Here is a 24,520-nt window from a genome sequence, read left to right on the forward strand (position 1 = left end):
TGGTGCATGTATTTGCTCTCAGTAAATAATTATCTGCTCTGCTTTGGGAGCTTTTTTTATAATCAGAGTAATATTTCAATATTATATATATTGAAATATATATATATATATATATATATATATATATATATATATATATATATATATATACTTAACAAGGCCTAATACAACATGAGGACTATTTTCTTAACATTATTACACACATAAGAAAATATTTAAGTATTAAAACTAATAAAAATTTATTAATATCAACCCTCAGTCTTGAGTTTCCCTCAAGCAGTTATTCTCTCAAATGCCAGGGGGGCTGTATGATACATTTTCCATTGATTAATAAAGCTATTTTCTAGTTCATCTTTGGAAAATATTTGCAAGACCCAATGTAAACCAAAGGGCTTTGTGCTACTTTTCTTACATCCATCTTATTTCCAGAGTCAGTAATCAGAAATAAGTAGGATTTGACTAAACCCAGGATGACAAGCCTACTTAAAAAGAATGCAGATTGAGCTTGACCAGGTGGTGGCACAGTGAATAGAGAGTTGGGTTGGGATGCAGAAGACCCTGCTTCGAAACCTCTAGGTCCCCATGGTCGCTGGCTTGAAGCCCAAGGTCGCTGGTTTAAACCCAAAGTTGCTGGCTTGAGCAAGGAGTTACTTGCTCTGCTGCAGCTCCCTGGTCAAGGCACATATGAGAAAGCAATCAATGAACAACTAAGGAGACTAAGTAGCCTCAATGAAGAATTGATGCTTCTCATCTTTCTCCCTTCCTGTCTGTCTGTCCCTCTATCTGTCCCTCTCTCTTTGTCTCTGTCACACACAAAAAAGAAGAATGTAGATTGAGTATGCTAAACTCAAAATAAGTAACACATAGTAATTTTTAAGTGTTAAACCTAAAAGTTTATTATTTTCTCTTTTTATAAATGTGATTCCTTGAGATATTAACATAAATTAGTTCATTTAATAGAAATTCTCTCATAAACCGTGATTTTCATATATTTTAAAAGTTTATTGTGCCCTGGGTAGTTGGCTCAGTGGTAGAGTATTGGCTTGGCATGTGAATGTCCAAGGTTCAATTCCCAGTCATGGCACACAGAAAAAGCGACCATCTGTTTCTCCACCTCTCCCTTTTCCCCTTCTCTCTCTTTCTTTCTCTCTCTCTTCCTCTCCCACAGCTATGGCCTGATTGTTGTGAGCACATCAGCCCAGGTGCTGAGGATGACTCTGTGGAGCCTCTGCCTCAAGTACTAAAAATAGCTCAGTTGTGAGCATGACCCTAGATGGGCAAAGCATTTGCCCTAGTCGGGGCTTGCCAGGTGGACCCCAGTAGGGGAGCATGCAGGAGTGTGTCTCTTACCTTCTCACTTGGAAAAGAAGAAAAAAAAGTTTATTGTGCTCTGACTGGATAATTCAGTTGGCTAGAACGTCGTCCCAAAGCGCAGAGGTTTCTGGTCAGGGCATATACAAGAACAGCTGTTCCTGTCTCTCTCTTTCTCTCTCTCTTCCTCTCTCTAAAGTCAATAAAATAAACATTTTAAAAACAAAGTTTATTGCAATAATTATGATAGTAATGCACCTACAATTCTAACAAAACTTTGTTTTGTTCAATCAAATGTATTTCTTCACCAGCCTTATATATACTCCCAAACTAAGACTTGTGGAATGAGAGGCATTTGTAGCTAATTCAGTTTTCCTGATTGAAAATCTACATAAATAGAGGTTACAATGTGTAATGGTAAAACAGGTATATAAGAGTGCACTTAATTTCTTGTGATATTTTGTTTCTTTTTTTTTTAATCTTAGAAAAGAAACCAAAGGGATCAATAATGCCAAGGATTTGGAGCCAACATCTGATATATATATTAAGGCATTTTTATGACAGAATAGAAATCAGAATGTCTGGTCTCATCTGTGTTCAGTTTTAAGTTTCTCTATCAGCTTACTGTGTCCCCTTAGGAAAGTTGATCAACTCTATGTTTTTCACCATCTGTAATAGAGGAATAAAATATTTGATACTTAAACCTCAATGACTCTGTGAAGCAAAATCAGGTCATATTTGTGGCATATCATTGCATCTTATAGGAAGAAATCAATCTGAAATGTGAGGTTTTATTACATCTTTTCTTCCAAGATGGAATGGTGCTGAAATTTCTCTAGGCTAAAACAATTAAAGTGGATCTATAAGAGCTTGCCGTATTACCAAGATATATTTTATGTTTTGTCTTCATACCCTCGCAAGGATTGGTAGCCTGTGGATTGTATTTGACAGATATTTTTTTTTCCCCTAGGGTAACACATGCAAATTGATTATCTTAAATAAAGTTTAAGACCATGATTTATCCCTGGAGTCACTTCAGTAAAACCCTTAGCATTTCAGTTAAGATTTGTATGAATATCTTTCTACTCATATGGACATAGTTCTTGGTTCCTACCAAGACAAGAGAAAAATATGGTCATTTCATCTCTAAGATTATATATATATATATGCATGCATTGGTGAAGGAATTCTTACTTTTCCCCTCATATAAAATGGTTTACAGAATGATGTTTTGTAGAACTCAGTAAAAGAAAATTGCTTGAAGATTCCACGAGAAGGCTAACTGCATTTTTGAAGTGTGGCAGGTAATTGCAGCCTTAAAAACACCCTTCTCCATTTCCTTGTCTGATTACCAAGTTGCCTTTAGCATTGACACAAACAGAACAACATGACTAAAATTCATCTTGAAACAATAGCATCTGCAATCCCAAAGCATTTAATTTTATGGCCTCTTTTCACCTAAACAGTTTTGAAAGCTTGGCAGGCAATGAGCATATAATTTGGACTGTCTTCTATCAGGGAAGTATTGTTATAAAATTTAACCATGCAATATTTACATTACCATCTCTTGATAACAAGCTCAAAATTAAATGCTTCAACTTGCAATTTAATATTGATTCCATGACCATATCAAACTCATTATTAGTGAGCTTTCTGTTGTTGCCAGGTGATTTAATTTAGGGTATTTTCATATCTATGAAGAAGCAACATGCTATCTCTTGCCTCAAAAGTAGATTCTTCTAAGTCAGAGTAATGGTTTGACCACTGTGGCTTCCTCTGAGGCTTTACGATTAAGGAGTAACTGAGAGTCAGCAAATGCTTATTTAACATCTCTTGTACACAGAACACAGCTCTAGTTAATACAAATTATAATAAAAATAAGCACTTTTCTTTAAGAAAAACTACTCTTTATAGAAAGACATACTTAGTATCTTCTCTGATTTAGTACTCCCAGTAACTCATTGGAGTGTATACTATTCTTATGATCGATTCGCAGATGAGCAAACTAGTGTTTAGAAAGTTATATAAACTTGTAAAGTTTACAGATCTTGAAGTGGCACTGCTGAGACTTTAAGCCAGTTCTCTTTGACTCCAGGGTCCCCATTTCAGGTATGTCAATAATGGCACTGTGCATACAAGATTATATAGGTAACCCCCTATTTACAAATAAGTAGGTTTTATAAAAGCTTCACTTAGTTTATTGGCTAGGTCTCAAATTGTTTGAAGGGCAGGAAGCAAAAGTGATTTTAGAAATTATGTGGCTCAACTGTTGTATTGATCAGAATAACTTAAGTAGCCAAACATCATTTTCAATATGAATGTACTAGATAGTATCTAGCACACAGTCGGGCTTCAACTTCACTTCAACCTCTCCTACTCACCCCCCATGCCTTCACCCATTCAGCCTGGCAGCGGGGTGACAATTTTCAAACAAAAGCCAAAACTTCAGCAAGCTACAGTCAGCACTTCAGAAACAAGGTTCCTTGGGGAACCCTGTCCTTTGTGGAAATCAACTCTGGCTATGGGGAAAATAACTTCTTGGTCTCCTTGCATCTCTTTTAAGCCAGGAATTTGATAAAGCTCAATTTCTGTTAATGACCAGAAAGAAGGGAAACACATTTTGTTCACAAACGAGGACTGTGAGAATTTGCCTCAGTTTATTTTTATTAATTGTGTTACTTTAGAGTGCATTTGTTTATGATTTCCTCAATATAACACCCCCAGCACCAGGAATAAGAAAGACTTTTCTGGAACGTGAACGGAATTTGAATAGTGAGAAGTATTTTATTACCAGTTTCTGTAATGGGTTAGATTTTTGAGAATGAGTTAACTGTAAGTATTGGGCTTTAGGTCTTTGATAACATTCAGTAGTTAATTAATTAATTAATCAATCTATTTTTCATTTAAAAAAAGACTACACAGGTGTGGGCAAAAGCAGTTTTACAGTTGTGAGTACACAGAACACAGATTTTATTCTTGTACTACTATTTATTGTTGTATTATTTTTAATAAAAACAATTATAAATGTACTTTTTCTTACCCCTGTATGTTCAAGGCAGTTTTAAGTTTATAACAAAATTGAGGAGTGTAGAGAGATTTCCAAAATACTCTCTGCCTCCACATATGCATAACCCTCCTTATTATCAACATTATTCATGAGAATACTACTTTTATCCTTTTTTTAAAAAAAAAATAATACAGATTAAACTACAGTGATGCATAATAATCACCCACATTCCACAGTTTATCTTAGGGTTCTCTATCACTATTATACATTCTATGGGTATAGATAAATATGATAACATATATTTATCATTATAATATTGTACAGAGTATTTCAATGCCTTAAAAATCCTCTGTGTTTCACCTACATTTTTCTCCCTCTTCCACCTTGCTTTTGGCAATCACTGATCTTTTTTGCCTTTTCCAGAATGTCATAGAGTTGGAATAATAGAATATGTACTTTTTTTAGATTGGCTCCTTTCATTTAGGAATATGCATTTAAGTTTTCTTTTATGGTTCGTAAATAATGCTGCAATGCACACAGGAGTCTATGTATATATTTTTTAATTAACGGTTTTGGGTTTTTTGCATATATACCTAGCAGTGGAATTGCTGGGAGGAATGCCTTATGACCCAGAATCTTCTTCATTGATGGTAACAGGCCATATTCTGATCACTGCTATGGATGCCACAGCTCAACTCAGAGCCTGTTTGGAGCACAGAACCTCATGGGAGTGTTCTTGTCTTCACAGAGCAACTGAATGTGTAGAATTATCTTTAATGCATCTGTGGCCATCATGATGATTTTGGAGGTTTATTTCAAAGGTCTCATTGGCTCCTTTACAAAGCTAATTATAATTGTCTGACTGTTGAACTGAGTCCAGTAGTTTTTTCACTGAGGCTTTAGGCTTTTAAATTCATGTTAGCCTCAGTGATTTCTGTGGCTCTGCAGTCCACCTACTTTTCAAGGAATATTGCCATATCAAAGCAGTAGAGTCTATTTTCTGTGTTTTTAATTAATAAATAAAGGCCTTTTCTCCTAAGTAAATTTTGGATTACTTTTATTTTAATGCATTACAACTTAAACTATCTCTACTGCAGTGCAATTTATCTACTATGCCTCTGGCTACCCATACAGTCTCTTGAGAACTTTCTCCAGGCATTTTGAAATTTCATTACTCAAAGATGATGCAGTCATCTACTGATTTGAAAATTTCAACAGCTATACTCTTTGTTCAGATCTATTATTTAGAGGCTAAGTTAAAATTATGCTAGAACAGCGTTGTTACATTCTTTCATTTGGAAAAGTACATTTTATATGTGCCTGTTTTCTCTCTATTTTTAATCATACCTTTCTTTCTTAAAAATATTCTAAAATTTGCCTGATCTGTGGTGGCATAGAGAATGAAGCATCGACTGGAAAGCTGTCACCAGTTCGAAACCTTGGGCTTGTTTGGTCAAGGCACATGTGGGAGTTGATGCTTCCTGCTCCTCCCACCCCCTTCTCTCTCTCTCTTTCTTTCTCTCTCTCTCTCTCTCTCTCTTCATGTCTATCTCTCCCTCTCTTGCACAAAGTGAATAAACTAAAAAAAATTCTAGAATTAGAATAAGACCTGGATCAACAAATATACGGTGATGGAAAATGACTTGACTTTGGGTGATGGGTACACAACATAATCAGCAGTTTAAATGCTATAGAAATGTTTACCTGAAATCTATATACTCTTATAGATCAATATCACCTCATTAAATTTAATTTTCTAAATAAAATTTAAAAAAGAAAAAAAAAGGAATAAGACTTGGAGTTCAGAAATGGAATATAGAATTGTGTTAAAAAGCCAGATTCAAGTAGGAGTAGTTATTGACCGCTCTGAAATTCCTAGTTTTTCCATGAATTTTATCGAGCAATCACCAATTTCCAGACATCCACAATTTGTTAAGAGACTAGCTCAGATACTGGCTCAAGTACATCTTAATACCTAAACATAAATAAATAAAGCAATAGTATACTTTAGAATTTCACCAAACATTTTTTAAAAATTCAAATAACCAAAATTTTCTTTTTTTTTAACTTTTATTTATTTAATTTTTTAGAGAGGGCCAAAAGAGAGAGATAGAGAGAAAGAGAGAGGGAAGTGGGGGAGGAGTGGGAAGCATTAACTCCCACATGTGCCCTGACCAGGCAAGCCTAGGGTTTTGAACCAGTGATCTCAGTGTTCCAGGTTGACGCTTTATCCACTGTGCCACCACAGGTCAGGCATAACCTAAATTTTCTATCTTCTTTTTATCAATATTCTTATTTTTTTCTGTAGGGGGAAGATAACAATAATGGGCCACTTATTCAAGTTTGATTACTTCTTAGGAAAGCTATCCTCATTCTCATAAAATTTTATAGTATATTTACCTCACAATTCTGCAGTTCTACTCTTTGTAATGGAAAATAACAGTTTTAATAATGGGAAATTGGCCTGACCTGTGTGATGCAGTGGATAAAGCGTCGACCTGCAAATGCTGAGGTCGCCGGTTCGAAACCCTGGGTTTGCCTGGTCAAGGCACATATGGGAGTTGATGCTTCCAGCTCCTCCCCACTTCTCTCTCTCTGTCTCTCTCTCCTTGCACTCTCTCTCTGTCTCTCTCTCTCCCTCTCTCTCTCCTCTCTAAAAAAATGAATAAAAAATAATGGGAAGTTAACTGATCCTTTGTTATTAAGATTTTTTTTCTAGAAGAATTAAAAATCTCATATAAGCAAAAATACTTACATTTCATATAACTGAAAATCTCAGTGCAAACCATCTTAACAAGGTAAATATTATCTCACAGAAGAGGAAGTCTAGGCACAAGATAGAATCAAGGTATGGAAAATGGATGCAGTGACTCAGTTTCTCTTGGCTGTTTATCCTGTGCCTTGACTTTATACCAGGCTAATAGAAAGGCAAGTCTAGAACTTTCAGGCTTTATACTTAGAGTTGTCAGTGTCCACTGGAAGAAAATCGCCTTCCTTCCTCATGTCCTTTTCTAAGTACCAGGGATCTATCTCCCAGAAGTCTCACAGAATACTTTTTTCACATGTCATTGTCCAGCATTTGGATACATTCTTGTTCTAAATGAAGAGGAGCAAAGAATATGTGATTGGCTTAGACTGCTCAGTTAGTCAACCAAAGACTATTTTTGTAACAAAATATAAATATAAAACTAGACTTTTTTTTTTTTTTTCCTGAAGCTGGAAACGGGGAGAAACAGTCAGACAGACTCCCGCATGCGCCCGACCGGGATCCACCCGGCACACCCACCAGGGGCCAGGGGCAACGCTCTGCCCACCAGGAGGCAATGCTCTGCCCCTCTGGGGCGTCACTCTGCCGCGACCAGAGCCACTCTAGAGCCTGGGGCAGAGGCCAAGGAGCCATCCCCAGCGCCCGGGCCATCTTTGCTCCAATGGAGCCTTGGCTGCGGGAGGGGAAGAGAGAGACAGAGAGGAAGGAGGGGGGGCAGTGGAGAAGCAAATGGGTGCTTCTCCTATGTGCCCTGGCCGGGAATCGAACCCGGGTCCCCCGCATGCCAAGCCAACGCTCTACCGCTGAGCCAACCGTCCAGGGCCAAAACTAGACGTTTTTTAAGAAGTATACAAATTTTCATATATATGTTTTTTCAAAGCTAAAATATTTCATTTAAACAAAAGTATTATACATTAATTATCTCATCTTCTTAATTTAAGATTATAAGCAGAATGGTAATTTGCCACTTAAAAACTATTATAATTTGTATTCTAAAACAGGATGTGATTTTAAAAGGTTTAATTAAATTATAAATGATTGCATATATTTATATAATCACATCTTTTAAAAGAAACTATCTAATAACATTAATGAAGACAGATAAGATTAAAAATTATGAAAAACTAAATATTTGACTCCTTCAAGTTTTCTTTACGCTTAGATTATTTATTTTCTATGTTCACTTTCCAAAGAGTAAAAATCAGAGCTGCTATTTATAGTTCTGTATAATTTTTGTTACAAATTGGATTTTTAATTTTCTGTTTGATTTATGGTATTACAAAATCTTATTTCTGCTCATGGGGAACTATAAGAAAAAATCACCACATGACTATTTATTTTCTAGAGAGACTATCACTACAGTGGGTGGAGAATTGATGTCTTAAGGATTCACAAGAAAAGGAAAAAAATTTTTTTTTTGGTAATAAGTTTTTTTACAGGTCAAATGGCATGGTTATACATATGAAAATTTATCTACCTTAGTCTTACTTAGCATTTATCAAGGTATTTGAGTTTTACTATGGAAGAATAAAAGTTGATATCTTAATGAGATCGTGTTTCCTTGGAAAACACTTTGGGAAATATTGAGTAAGGAAATAGGGAAATAAAAACATTAAGAATAAAAATTAGGCCCTGGAAGGTTAGCTCAGTTGGTTAAGAGTGTTGTTCTGAAATGACAACTTTGCAGGTTCAATCCCTGGTGAGAGCACACACAGGAAGTGGCAATGAGTGCATGACTGAGTGGAACAACAAATGAACGCTTCCCTTCCCCTTCCCCTCTCTCTCTTTTTCTCTCTCTGTCTTTCTGAAACAATAAAAAAATATTAAGCCCTGTCTGGATAACACGGTTGATTGGTGTGTCGTTGTGAACCACGGAGGTTGCAGGTTCAATTCCTGGTCAGGGTACATGCAGGAACAGCTCAATGTTCCTGTCCCTCTGTCCCTCTCTCTGTTTCTCTCTCTCTCTCTCTCAAAAAAAATATCAAAAGTAAAGTATTTGAGTTGGGAAGTTTTGGCAGTGAAACCTCAGTATGCAAACGCTGAGGCAAAATTTTGTGTTCTAGGTGTTTATTAGGTTATCAACTTCTGTGAAATAAGGGAAAAGAACTAGAAATAGACAAGGTAAGAAGCTGAATTGTGAATCAGGCCTTTTAACGCTCTAGCCAAACTGACATACATCTGTAGATGTATGTTTCTATAGCATATAATTCATTGATGCTCTTGTCCTAGTTGCTTGTGAAAGTGCAGTCCCTTTGTAGTACAGGACAGTTAACTCTGAAGAACACAAATTGTAGGTTCAGGAAGGACAGAGTCCCTTAGTGGGTCATCAGAAGTGAAGATAAAGGAGACAATTTCCATATCTAGCATTAGATATCTGGACTCATGTATTCAGCCTATCTGAGAATACCATATCATATATAATTCTTTTTTAAATACATTCTGGAAGTATACCATCCTTGCAGAATAATGCCTAATAATGGTGCTTTAAGAATTGTTCTGTGTTGAGTCAGAACTTCTGGGCTTTTATACCTTGCTCAGTTGCCAGATTACTGCTCAGAAAAACAGTGAGACATCAGGGGACTCTCTGTAGTTGAGGAAGACCAAAAAGGAGATAAAAATCTGGGGCCATCTACTGACTTCATTCCCTATTGTTAGGCTGCAAGTTTTTCCTTGAAAACAAATTGAGTTAGTTCATCTCTGTGTCTACCATAGTCCTCACTGGTGCTGATCAGCTCCACTTCTCTAAATACACCCTGAGAGCCAGACCTCCAGGGTTTCTGTAAGTGGTGGTGATTGGGAAAAGAATGTGCAAAATGTGTACTCCTTTTCAGATTGGGATGGACACAAATACATTCACTAAATCAAAGTTTCTATAGCAGCTTGACCAGGCAGTGGTGTAGTGGATAGAGCATTGGCCTGGGATGCAAAAGGACATAGGTTCGAAACTCTGAGGTTGCCAGCTTGAGCCCGAGGTCACTGGCTTAAGCAAGAGGTCACTGGCTTGGCTGTAGTCCCCTGGGTAAGGCACATATGGGAAAGCAATCAATGAACAACTAAGATGCTGTAACAAATAATTGATGTTTCTCATCTTTTTTCCTTCTTGCCTGTCCCTATCGGTCTCTTGCTAAAAAAAAAAAAAAAAAAAAAGTTTCTATAGCATATAATTCATTGATGCTCTTGTCCTAGTTGCTTGTGAAAGTGCAGTCCCTTTGTAGTACAGGACAGTTAACTCTGAAGAACACAAATTGTAGGTTCAGGAAGGACAGAGTCCCTTAGTGGGTCATCAGAAGTGAAGATAAAGGAGACAATTTCCATATCTAGCATTAGATATCTGGACTCATGTATTCAGCCTATCTGAGAATACCATATCATATATAATTCTTTTTTAAATACATTCTGGAAGTATACCATCCTTGCAGAATAATGCCTCTGAACTGGTGCTTCATCTGTACTTCATAGCCACTCCAATGCTCTCTCTCAGGTCAGCAGCTTCCAGGTAAGTGTGTAAGCAATACATTCAGAGGATGCTGTGCTCACAAGCCTACTCCTCCACCTTTCTGCTACAAAATGATGAGATGCTGTGGGATTCCATGCCAATAAATCAAACACTCCATCTGAGCTCACAGAGATGAGCTAAGTTCTGGGAAAAAATAAGGAATTCTCATGCCCTGAACAGGTAGGTATCTATTCCTATAAGAACAAATGTCTGGACCTTCTAGTATGGAAGGAGCCCGATTGGTCTCATTGAGAAATTGTGTATTACTGGGAGCTAAGAATTGTTTTCTATTGCCAGTAGATTTGGCATTAGGTTGTAGCAATAGCTAGAACAGTTTTTGTAACTGGAATCCCATGTTATAGAATCTATGCATAGCTCCTGCTATGATCTAAATATTTATGTTCTCCTCAAGTTCTTATGTTTAAAATCAAGCTCATGGTATTTGGAGGTGGGGCCTTTGAGAGATGATTAGACATCAGGAGGAAACTCTTATGAATATGATTAGTTCTCTTACAAAAGAGGATCTAGAGAACTAGCTCACCCTGTGAGGACACAATGATAAATCTGAGACAAGAAGAGGACCCTCACCTGATCATGCTGGCAACCTGATCTCAGATTTCCAGCTTTCTTGACCTGTGAGGAATAAATGTCTGTTATTTATAAACTACCTAATCTATCACATTTTGTTAGAGTAGCTTAAATGAAGCTTATCTATGTACCACTTCACTTACATGCCCATTATACATACTTTGAGGTGGCTATTGATAAAAATCATTGTCCATGTTAAGTTGTGAATTTTTCTAGAGACTGTTAACAGGTAACATGATCTCCATACTTTCTACCCACTCACTTTCATATGTTTAATTACATTCCTTTACAGAAGACCTGTCTATTTCTGATCTTGCATTTTTTTTCTTCTCAGGATCCTAATCAGCTGACTAAACCATTCACTATTATGCCATATATATTTTTATATATACAATATATATGCGATAGATATTTATATATATATATTATGTATGGGATAATAATGATATGACTATATCTATAATACATATACAAGAATATATATATATATATATATATATATATATATATATATATATATATATATAAACTTTAATCTCATTTATATTTCAACATGAAGTGGATGACTTATGGCCTACCCAACTCTTCCAATTGGAAGTTTCCTCATAGCTATCTATTAAGACCAACCCAATGTGAGGTTGCAATGCCCTGACTCCTATTTTTGGCTCACACTTACACATGGATCCAACATACTCATAATATAAGTTTGGACTTTGTCCTCCCGCTTCAGCTGGTTTTATGGGAACTCTGATACGATAATAGTGGTAAACTCATAAGTAGGCACTAGTGCAACAGTGATAGATGACATTATGGCTGATTCCTTAGTTATGCAGGCTTCTTAGGCCTTGTGATCCTTCACATGCCCAGTTTGGGATGTACCTCTTCTATATTTTGCCAAATTGCTGCTGGACCCACTTAAACTTGTAACTTGTGGACTGAAAGACCTAGCTTTGAATGTGAAGAGAGAGAGGGGGGAGTGGAAGGGAGGGGGAGAGAAGCAGATGGTTGCTTCTCATGTGTGCCCTGACCAGGGGTCAAACCCAGGATATTCACAGAGCCAACTGGCCAGGACCAATATTTACTTTCAATTATCTCAAAAATCATAACCACTCTCCCTTTATGGAGGATATTTGAGTAAAGAATTTTTTATATTGAGTTTTATAAATATAACTTTATTGACTGAATAGTATTTTGTAATAAAGAAATTTTAACTCTATGATTTATTTAATCACATGTGAGAGTACCTCTATATTTTTTAGTTCAGCTTTTGTACTCAGCTTCTGTTCCGTTCAGTTACCTGGATTCTCTATATCTTATACTAATTACTAATATGTCCACAGTATCTTTGCATACATGATCAAACATGAATTCTTATTGTCTCTGTAGATCTAAAAACTAGTCTGTTCTCTTAGGGGTTAAGCTATGACTTATCAAAGGGTCTATGAACCTTTGATAGGAAGGAGCATTCTGCCTTGAAGCAGAACTTCTCCTCAAACCAGATGTAAATGTTAGTAGTTTCACAAAAAATTTTGTCATATCTTTTACTTTTTTATGTACTATGACTTAACATATCAATTTGTAGGAGGCTTTGAGTCATTGATGTTGCTGAGTTTTCTATTTGGAGCTAAGCACAGAGTTGAAGAAATGGAAAGAAAATCATTCACGCACTTTTCTCTGGGATCAATAATTTCAGAGTCTTGTTGATTAGCATCTTCAAATGCTGTCACAGTTGATTGAATCTGAGAATAAAGGTGTAGGTGGTACAGGGAAGATTATTGTTCTCACTGTGAACTCTGATTTGTTTCTTTCAGGGTACAGAAGGAAGAGCCTAAAAAAAATGTAGGTCAAGTGCTCTCATTCCTTGCAACTTTGAGAAGAGCAATCAGAAAATCACAGTAGCTAGACCCGGTTTCTAATGATGGGAAGAGAGGAGGGCAATAGGTGAAAATGCAATAGGCAAATAATTTTAAATCACATTTTAAAGTACACAGCAAGACAAAGGAGTTTTTTGTTTTTTTAAAATTAGGATATATTGATTGATTTAGCCTACTTTGTCTCTGGCTATTAGACTTAGCTTATTATGTGACTATTTCTGGTTATTATCATATTAACATGACAAAGTGAGAAAAGAAGATATTAAGCATATGTTTAAAAGTCACTGTGTTTAATGCACACTGATTCTCTAATTAACGCACAGCCCTTCACAAAAGAATGTTTAAGGGAATGTGAACGTTTAAGGGAATACAGATGCTTTGTTCGTTAAAGTAATTATGGTGAAATCAGATCCACTTAATTTCTTGTTTATGGATATTATATTAATTAAAAATAACTTATATGCTTTTGAGTACTTCCTATTATCTTAAAATTAGATATGTTTGTTATCTAAATGAACATCTTTCACATTTCAAGAATAATGATTAGGATAGTATAAATTTGTAAGTAATATTATAATTAAATATATAATGAAAATTCCTATGGGTTTAGAATTGGCTCTGATGAATCTGCAGGGCTAATATATAATGCTAAAAAAGTGAGTGTGGCCTGACCAGGCGGTGGCACAGTGGATAGAGCATCGGACTGGGATGCGGAAGACCCAGGTTCGAGACCCCGAGGTCACCAGCTTGAGCGCAGGCTCATCTGGTTTGAGCAAAAGCCCACCAGCATGAACCCAAGGTCGCTGGCTCCAGCAAGGGGTTACTCAGTCCACTGAAGGCCCACAGTCAAGGCACATATGAGAAAGCAATCAATAAACAACTAAGGTATTGCAATGTGCAATGAAAAACTAATAATTGATGCTTCTCATCTCTCTCCATCCCTGTCTGTCTGTCCCTGTTTATCCCTCTCTCTGACTCACTCTGTCTCTGTAAAAAATAAATTAAAAAATAAATTTTTTTAAAAAGTGAGTGCGACTAAGAAGCTGATGCAACAATCTCTGTGTCTCAATAAGCTTTTCTTTACCACTGTCTTTAGTGCTTAGCCAGGCCAAGATATTTAATTTGAATTATTAGGATACAGTGTGTTGACAAAAACTATTCAGGTTTGAGAAAGTAATATTTCATATTATAAAGCTGAATTAACCATAGCCTTAAAGTTTTGAAGGCAATCTGATGAGAAGCAAAGTGTTTGTTGGAGGTTGGTGCACTGGTTGTTGGCAGAGATGGAAGAAGCAGAGGGGACGGGATAGGATGCAGTGCGAAGACAGGTCAATTTACATTGTCTTTGATCTATTTTATTATTGTGTCTCTAATTAGCCATGAAGACACATGTCTGAACACACATCTTAGGAACCTGGAATGCAAAAGAGGGAAGAAGAGGTAATACAAAATTAATAGGAGTTGATGGAAAAATCACTCTCTGAGGGTCCCATTCACTCATTAAAAAATATAGGTGTTGCACTTGTTTAGTGATTTTCAGCTGTAAAGTTTCTGCATAGCAGCATATAATAAGCAATTATAAAATGTATCACAAAAAATTTCTTCCCTAAATAGTGGGGTAACATTTTGAAATAGTACAAGATTTTCCCCTTATTGATGTTTTTCTTCTGCCATGATGACTAGTTCTTAAGGTTGGGACTTGTTGTCTCAGCAATAGGAAAAAAAAAATTACTACCAAGATGGTATAAAGGATAAGGCGCAAGGGCAATTTCTACCAGAATAAAAAAAACCCAAAACAGAATGCATTTTTGTGCTGAGGGGTAGAGAGAAATTGGAAGAGGTGGAATGAGAGAAAAAGAGTCGCTAAATGTCTTTTTGTACCTTAGTTAATTGATCTTCTACCATTCCTAGGGTTTAAATTTTGGGGAGGGAAGGGTAAAAACAACATGATTAATTTAGGGGTAATAACTTGCTACTCATATATAGGCTGGTAATATTGTAATGAGGCTCAGTACTTACCTCTTCCTGTTCCTACATCTTGAAAACTTGAATGTACAGTGTGTCCTTAAAGTCATGGTACACTTTTGACTGGACACAGGAAAACAACAAAAGATGATAGAAATGTGAAATCTGTACCAAATAAAAGGAAAACTCTCCCAGTTTCATACCTATTTAGTGTAGTTCAATATGGGCTTACACACAGATTTTTTTTTAGGGCTCCTTAGGTAGCTATTCTGTATAGCCTCTACAGACTCGTCACTGACTGATGGCCTACCAGAACGGGGTTTCTCCACCAAACTGCCGGTTTCCGTCAACTGCTTATCCCACCAAGTAATGTTATTTCTATGTGGTGGCGCTTCATTATAAATGTGCCAATATTCACGTTGCACTTTGATCACAGATTCGAATTTAGCGAGCCACAGAACACACTGAACTTTCCTCTGTACTGTCCACATCTTGACTGGCATGGCCGTGGGCTGCTCCGCTATATACACAGTGTTACGTCATCCTCTGCGCATGCGCACATGCTGCCACATCATCCTACAGAAACTGGGAGAGTTTTCCTTTCATTTGGTGCAGATTTCACATTTCTATCATCTTTTGTTGCTTTCCTGTGACCAGTCAAAAGTGTATCATGACTTTACAGACACACTGTATTATAGGAGAAAAACAAGGTAAGAAAAAAGGAGATAGAAAATCTTGAGTTAATTGAGATTAAAATATATTACTGTAGAGCATTCTTTATATCAGTGTCTTATAAACTGTTGGTGCATCTTGAAATAAATTTGTGGGAAAATTAGCATAAAATAGGAAAAAAGTATAGTCCACATAGGGCTAAGTATTGTTTTGTGAAATTTGAGGTTCAATTCTATATAAATAGCTAAATCTCCTTTTATATCTTTCTATATATCTATATCTATGATGCACATACATATTCATACTTCTGCTGTATAAATCATAATAAGAAAAAAGAACTACTTATTATAAGTAAATTAAAGTGAAAATGTTTGAACAGAAATGGAAGAGACTGTTACCTTGAATGAACAATTACATTTTTTTCCACTGTCAAATGAGAATGAGAGCTGCAGAATAGATGTAAGACCAGTTATAAAAATAATTTGTTCTCATATCTGAGTTTTTGTGTGTAAATTTTGACACGACTATAGAAATAAAGTATTTCAGTTTGTGTGTGATTTACATTTAAAAAAAACAATGGAGTAAAAATTATCCATTAAATATCTCCACTTTCTCTTCTATTCTGATACGCCATCTTCTTTGAGAAGAAGTAGTAGGGTTACAGGTAATTTATTGGGAATAGTTCCTACCCTGAAAAGTCTCCATAATGTTTTATATTGCAATCATTTTTCATTAGAGATATGGTAAAAAAACGTTGATTTTTCTTTCATTAAGAATCTCTTACATGCCTGTCAACTTTAGTGTATTTGTCATTCAAACCCTGGGGAGGGAAGGAATCATGAGGTAAATGTGACAAGGTAAAAAAAAGAAAGAAAGAGTTCTTAAGACTCTGCAGGTGCTTCTCCCCATTCATTGTCTTGAGCCAATCAATGACTATTCCTTCACCAGGTGACACATTTGTTGATTTACATTATCTTCAAGATTAAACAAAAACCTGAGAAAAAATAGTCAAGATTACTTAGCCTCTAAGTTTCTTTTCACTTCTTTGCTTCTTGATTCCTGTGGGTGGTGAATTACAGTCTAAGAAGTGATTCCTTCTGTTAGGGGAGTCCAAAAGTTAGAAATTTGGCTTCAGTAATAGCAGCTTTTTCTAGTTGTAATGAGTAGGAGATATAAAAGGGTTAGGAAATAGTTAATCTGCTTGCTCTTCTCTCTTAATGGCTCCCTGGCTTTTACTTTGAAACACAGCAAAAGTTATCTTTGCAGGAATGCTGGGGAAAGTTTACATAGGGGAGGATCCTGACAATTAGAGGAGTTTAAATCACAAGAGTTGTTTGTGAAAGCTGAGTCACAAGATTTACTGTGAAAAGTCAAGGCCTATATATTAATTAGAAACTTAGTTCACCAATCTTTAAACTTTACTTTGTATTTTAAGAAAACCCAAGTCTTTTTACAGATTATTCTAAAGGCAGATAATCCCAGAGGTGTCAGGTCCTGGCTGTTCCTGGGAGACAACTGCTCCCCCCCTCCCCATTGCCTTGAAGATTTACCAAGGACGACAGATAGGACCATGCTGATTGGGCCTGTGTTACATCAGAAAAACTTATAGAGATGTTTCTGCAGCAGAACCCCCACCTCCTGTACATTGCTATGTGACTGACTGCACAGACTTTTTACTTTTTCATTCTTTTCCCCTATACTCTATAAATACTAGCAAGCACCAGGAGAATGTTTTTCTTACTTTTTTTTTTTTTTTTTTTTGACAGAGATAGAATCAGAGAGACAGACAAATAGGGACAGACAGACAGGAAGGGAGAGAGATGAGAAGCGTCAATTCTTCATTGCGGCACCTTAGTTGTTGCTTCCTTATATGTGCCTTGATTGGGAGGGGGCTACAGCAGAGGGAGTGACTCCTTGCTCAAGCCAGCAACCTTGGGCTCAAGCCATGTTAAGGCAGCTTTGTGGACAGGATTCCCCTGCCTTCTGAGGGTATTGGTATTTCTGAATTAAAGATGCTTTTACAATGCTCTGTTTGGATTATCTCTTTGGCTAAGTGCAACGAGTTGCCCCAAACCCGGCCAGTTCCAGTAACACTTCTAAGGCTGCTTATTTCTGAATGTTGAGGGTAAAATTGATGTGAAACCTCTTTTGCTGGTGTTTCTGGTGCTGAGGCTCTTTGCCTCAGGCACATGTATGACTATTATCCTTGAACTCACAGGGTTTGACACAAACTAGGATCTGGCTAAAGTCATATCCTCTTTGCTTGACAAAGTAGTAAACATCCCCAAGGAGAATGTTTATGCTAAAGCTACTCTTGGCATATTACATTTCCAACTAAACATGGGAATAAATATATCAAGTTTTCTGTGAAAAAAATCTGATACTTATTAAAGTTGCATTAAACCTACAAATCTATTTACCTATCTATGAATATGATGTAGTTCTCCATTTTTGTGGGCTCTTCTTTGATGTTTCTTAATAATGTTGTAAACTTTTCACAGTCTAAGCCTTAGACTCTAAGGCTTGCCAGGATTTACTAAAACTATCTCTAAGGTACCAGATATTTCCTAATGCTATTGTTAAAGAATATTTAGTTATATATTCCTTCTATTTGCTTAAGGTATGTGAAAATGAAATTGGCTTTTGTATACTTATCATTGCCCAGATATTTTACAAGACTTTTCTGCCTTCTAATAATTTGTAGATTATTTTGAGTTTTCTGTGTAACTGGTAATATCTTCTATAAAGAAAGAGTTTTATTCCCTTTTGCTAACCCCCATATTTTTTATTGTTTACCTTATTATATTGGTTATAATGTCAAGTAAAAATGAATAAAGGGATGATAATGGACAATTTTTTTCATTTTAAGTCCATTTATGAAACTTTTATTTCACTTACATTAACATCATGATTATTCTTGGATTGGTATGGGAAATTACATAGAAAATAAACAAATATATGCACTATCTTATGTTACTTCTCTGTTAACTGTTTTTACAATCAAGTATCGTAGGGAAATTCACTGTAGAGATGCACTATGGTTACTGCAACAGAGGTGTCTGAGAAGCACTGTGCTCTCTGCGACTCTCTGAAATCTCAGGCTGGGCTGACTATTCGAAAAGCCAGAATATTGCAGCCCAAAAGCAAAAACATCATGGCCGGCCTGACCTGTGGTGGCGCAGTGGATAAAGCGTCGACCTGGAAATGCTGAGGTCGCTGGTTTGAAACCCTGGGCTTGCCTGGTCAAGGCACATATGGGAGTTGATGCTTCCAGCTTCTCCTCCCTTCTCTCTCTCTGGCTCTCTCCTCTGTCTCTCCCTCTGTCTCTCTCTCTCCTCTCTAAAATGAATAAATAAAAAAAAACCCCAAAAAACAAACATCATGGCTCCGGAAGGAGGTTAATGAATGTAAAGAGTGCAACAACTGCCTAACATTATCTTTTAACTTAGACATGCATTGTTATTTCTGGTGGTTTATGTGACCACCCACCATATGGTTTTGGTATTAAACCCCTATAAAAAGAGACTCCAATTCTGGGAGGAGTGTGAAGTTTGCCCAGCCTCCCACCACTGGGAGGGAGAAGCTGGTCATGTATGTAAGTTTCTCCTATTAAAGCTCTTATATGAATTTGGACAATTCAGAATTGATTCTGAATTTAGACTTGTTGGGCTTTTTTCCAAGATGCATGTAGAAGACAAAAATAAAAATACCTAAGAAAATAAACGCATGTTTTTGTTTTTCTTTTTTTTGTTTGTTTGTTTTACTGCTGTGATGGACGTATATAAAGTAATGGATATCAGAAAATACCTTTTTATTCCATCTTGACATTTGTTTGTTGGTTGCTTCAGTGGTAGAGTGTTGGCCCAGTGTGTGGATGTTCCTGGTTTGATTCCCAGTCAGGGCACATAGGAGAAGTGCCCATCTGCTTCTCCACTACTCCCCTTCTCGCTTCTCTCTTTTCTCTCCCCTCCAACAGCCATAGCCCAATTGGAGCAAGTTGGCCCTGGATGCTGAGAATAGCTGCCTGGCATCACCTCAGGCAGCAAGAAGACCTCCATTGCTGAGCAATGCAACAACACCCCAGATGGGCAGAGCATCACCTCCTGGTGGAGGTGAGTTCTGGTGAATTCTGGTCAGGGCACATGTGGAAGTCTGCCTCTCTGCCTCCCTTCCTTTCACTGAATAAAAATAAATTTAAAAAGGAAAGGAAACATTTCTGTAGCTATAGTCAAAGTTTGCAAATTGAGATTGTATTATTTTATTCCAAAGATGCACTTGTTCAACAGGTAATATCCATTGTGATAGCTATTTTTACTACATCCTTAAACTAAAAAACTCTTAAAGGACCCAAAATAACTACTTGTGACTTGAAACAATTAACCCTTTTATCCCCCATCAGGCAGCCTTCTTTGTTTAGAGATGAAAGCAGTTTTGACTGAACAGGCGGTGGCGCTGTGGATAGAGCATCAGACTAGGACGCGGAGGATCCAGGTTTGAAACCCTGAGGTTGCAGGCTTGAGTGCAGGCTCATCTAGTTTGAGCACAGCTCCCAGTTTGAACCCAAGGTTGCTGGCTTGATCAAGGGGTCAGTCGGTCTGCTGTAGCCTCCTGGTCAAGGCACATATGAGAAAGCAATCAATGAACAACTAAGGAGCCGCAACAAAAAATTGATACTTCTCATCTCTCCCCTTTCCTGTCTGTCTGCGCCTATCTGTCCCTCTCTCTGTCTCTCTTTCTGTTCTGTCACACACAAAAAATGAGAGAGACAAACGCAGTTTTAATACTGACCCTTGTAAAGCCACAAAGTACCAAAAATACTATGCCAAATATTTATAACATATAAAAAATCCACATCCCCATAACAAGTGTTTCAAAATGAAAACAGATAACTCCCTAAATGTTAAATGGCTTTACATCTCTAATATTAGTCATAAAACCCACATGAAAAATATAGAAAGTCAGGCCCTGGCCAGGTTGTTCAATGAATAAAGCTTCCAGAGGTCACAGGTTTGATCCCGCTCATGGCACCTACAAGAAGCAATCAATGAGGGCATATCTAAATGGAACAGCCAAGTGAAACAATGAGTTAATGATTCTCTCTCTCTTTCTCCTTGCTCCTCTTGCTCTCTCACCCTTCTTTTCTTTCTTCTCCCTCACTCAAATCAATGGAAAAATAAGATAGAAATTTAAACGGAAGTAATATAAACTTATCACATATCAAACAAAAACCTACCTGTGAGACAGCTTGGATGACAAATAGTTCACTCTGTAAATTTTAGAATGAGGCAAACAAAAGTGGAAAGACTAACTTCCTTTCCTCTGCTTCAGTTTTGTCTCCTTGGTCTTCAATGTCTAACAACAGCCTCCCCATCATTCCATTTTTAGTGCGTTGTCTTACTATAACTCTTAATACCACGTTCAGCAATGGTTTCATTATAAATTTTCTTTGCAGGAGATTACCCTTTCTTACAGGAGTTTAGTTCTCATAATGAAACACATGGAAGATTAGGACCAGACCCAATATGCTAAAATAAATTCATTGCATTTCCTGTTTGCTAATTTGAAAAGCTTCATGGTATGTTTGTTCTGGTGAATCCAAAACAATTCCTTTCTTATCACCAAGAGCAACCTCAGCCAGTATCAGTAGTAGTCTCCTTTTATTTTCAAATAGAAGGTTTTGCTCTCTGTTTGTGAAGCACTGGGATTAAGAACCTTTCCAAAAGATAGCACGTTATTGCAGATGTACTCTAATTTTGCTCTCAATTTTTTCTCTGTATCACGAGTTATCTGTCATTTTTGTTCAGCATTTTCTGTCTTTAGCTCAGTGCTTGAGGAGACCTTCCCAAATGACCTACCACTTTTCACAACATTTTTAAATAAGTGACTAAGATATTGTTACTCTCCCCATTGGATAATTCAGCTCCTTGCTCAGTTATAAACTTCATGTAGGCTGCATGTTATCATGTTGCTTAGCTTGCTTGGCCAGATTGGCTTCTGTTCTAGCTTATTTTTATCCATGTCTGGATGTGTTATGTCTGCAGTAGTTGAAAAAAGATGGACAGGAGCTGAACAGTTATTGCCTTTTTGTTGTCAAAAATAGTTGTATCAGAATAATAAGTTCTCATTTATTTATGAATTACTGTGTTTCTTTTTTTTAATTATGAATTTTGGTTAAATTTTGTCAAATGCTTTTACTGCACCTAATTAAAATAACCATATTGTTTTTGCCTCTTAATATCTTAATATGGCAAATTATGATTATGGGTTTTTTTTGTTTTGTTTTGTTTTGTTTTTGTACTTTTCTGAAGTTGGAAACAGGGAGGAGGCAGTCAGACAGACTCCCGCATGTGCCCGACCGGGATCCACCTGGCACGCCCACCAGGGGGCGATGCTCTGCCAATCTGGGGCGTCGCTCTGTCACAACCAGAGCCATTCTAGTGCCTGAGGCAGAGGCCACAGAGCCATCCTCAGCGCCCAGGCAAACTTTGCTCCAATGAAGCCTTGGCTGCAGGAGGGGAAGAGAGAAACAGAGAGGAAGTAGAGGGGGAGGGGCAGAGAAGCAGTTGGGTGCTTCTCCTGTGTGCCCTGGCCAGGAATCGAACAGGGAACCAAACCTGGGACTCCTGCACACCAGGCTGACGCTCTACCACTGAGCCAACCGGCCAGGGCCTGATTATGGGTTTTGTAATCATAAGCTCAAGGAATAGCAGACATTTTGTGTATATTTAATTTATTTTCCTTGTTATATAGATTTATAAAACTATGTTTTGCAGTTGTTTTTAATTTTATTGAAAAGTACATCATGTTATATATAAAATCATTTAAGATTTTTTCACTAATAATATTTCGTTAAAATTTGTGCAAATTGCCCTGGCCGGTTGGCTCAGTGGTAGAGCATGGGTCTAGTTTGTGCAAGTCTCGGGTTTGATTCCTGTCAGGGCACACAGGAGAAGCATCCATCTGCTTCTCCACTCTTCCCTCTCTCTTTCCTCTCTTATCTCTCTCTTCCCCTCCATAGCCAAGGCTCCATTGGAGCAAAGTTGGCCGGGGCGCTGAGGACTGCTCCACAGTCTCTGCCTCAGGCACTAGAATGGGTCCAGCCATAAAGGAGTAATGCCCCAGATGGGTAGAGCATTGTCCCTTATTGGGCATGCCAGGTGGAAAAACAATATATATATTGCAATTCATTGTATAAATAAGTATTTTACTGTATGGTTATTCATATCAACTATCAGGACTGTTTATAAACTTAACAAATATATTATGTAACTGGTACAGAGATAGAAAGCTGGCTAATGGAATAAACAGAAAATCATGAACTAGACCCATGCAAACAGAAAAATTTAGATTCATCAGAGATGTCCAGTCTTATCAGTAAGGAAACATGGGAGAATTCAATAAATAAAACTGGAAAACAGCCTATCCACAAAAATAATCATCTACACATAGGTTAAGTATTTGAATATTAAAGACAGAACTTTGAACATCTCAGCAGAACATGTTGGTGAACATATTTTAAGCAAAAACATTATTGGCAATCTTTAAAAGTATGAAAATTAAGAAATTGGCTTATCAAAAAATAATTCTAACAAACATATTATAAATTAAAAAAAGTTATCACCATAAACACAGACAAAATATTTTTATTAACAATAGCTACAAAAGTCCCACAATGTAGCAGGGAAAGCACCAACTAAAAGATAAATAGATAGACAGGTGATGATAGATAGATAGATAGATAGATAGATAGATAGATAGATAGATAGACTACATAATGGGTCAAAGGAAATGAGAAGACATTTCACAGAAGAGAAAATACATAGGCTAGTAAGTATATATATTAGGAGATATTTGAACTTCATCTATTCTCAGGGCAATGTATTTTAAAAGTCCTATAAGATATCATTGTGCTCTCATTATGTTGGAAAAATTTAGAAAGCTTGACTATCTTTTGTGTTTAAGTGATATACACTTTATATCTTATATATTGCTGGTGGGAATGCAAAATGTTAAAATCACTATGGAATTATCTTATAGGTTTAGATATTGACATGCCCTGTGAACCAGTAATGCTAAACCTATATATGAAATCAAGAGCTCATATCATATATATAAAGATATATAAAAAATGTTCATAACAATAATGCATACAATAACAAAACCCTAGGAAAAACTCAAATAATAATTGATTAGAAAACAAGTGAATTAATTGTGTACTTATGTAATAGAACATGTAACAATAATCAAATTGAACAAAGTATAGTAACATTGTACATAAATGTCAATAGCATCAATAGCATATGATTTAGTAAAGACATATCCTAAATTATGTAATGTAACCCAATATGAAAGTTAAAACAACTAAGATCAGATACTTTTTATGGAGACATGTAACAGTTTTAAAAACGATATAAAATAGAAAGCAAGAGAATGATGAACACAAGAGTATAAATGATAGATGTGAGATGAGGCAGTTTGTCATCCCAGAACATACCTTTGAGATATTGACTATTTTAATATGGTTGGTTTTAAGAAATAAAGATTCAGAAAGAACCATTGACCTTCTTCCCAAAAGCCTAAAGGAATTTAAATAGAGAAGTTTCTCGAGGAAGGTAGGTATCATCACAAATAACTATAGTTTAATATTAACTAGTATGTGATAGAGAGAAATTTAGCAAGACCCATTTGATTAAGGTCCTATCTGTGTTCCATCTTTAAAGATGGCCTACCAAACATTTTTTTTTATTTACTCACATTTGCTATTCTGTCTCCATGTGATTTTCCTTTTATGCTCTTTGAAGTCTCAAACTACAGCTATCCCTCTCTTCTCCTTAGCTTAA

This window comes from Saccopteryx leptura, chromosome 2 (assembly GCF_036850995.1).
Source record: "Saccopteryx leptura isolate mSacLep1 chromosome 2, mSacLep1_pri_phased_curated, whole genome shotgun sequence".
Classification (NCBI taxonomy): domain Eukaryota; kingdom Metazoa; phylum Chordata; class Mammalia; order Chiroptera; family Emballonuridae; genus Saccopteryx; species Saccopteryx leptura.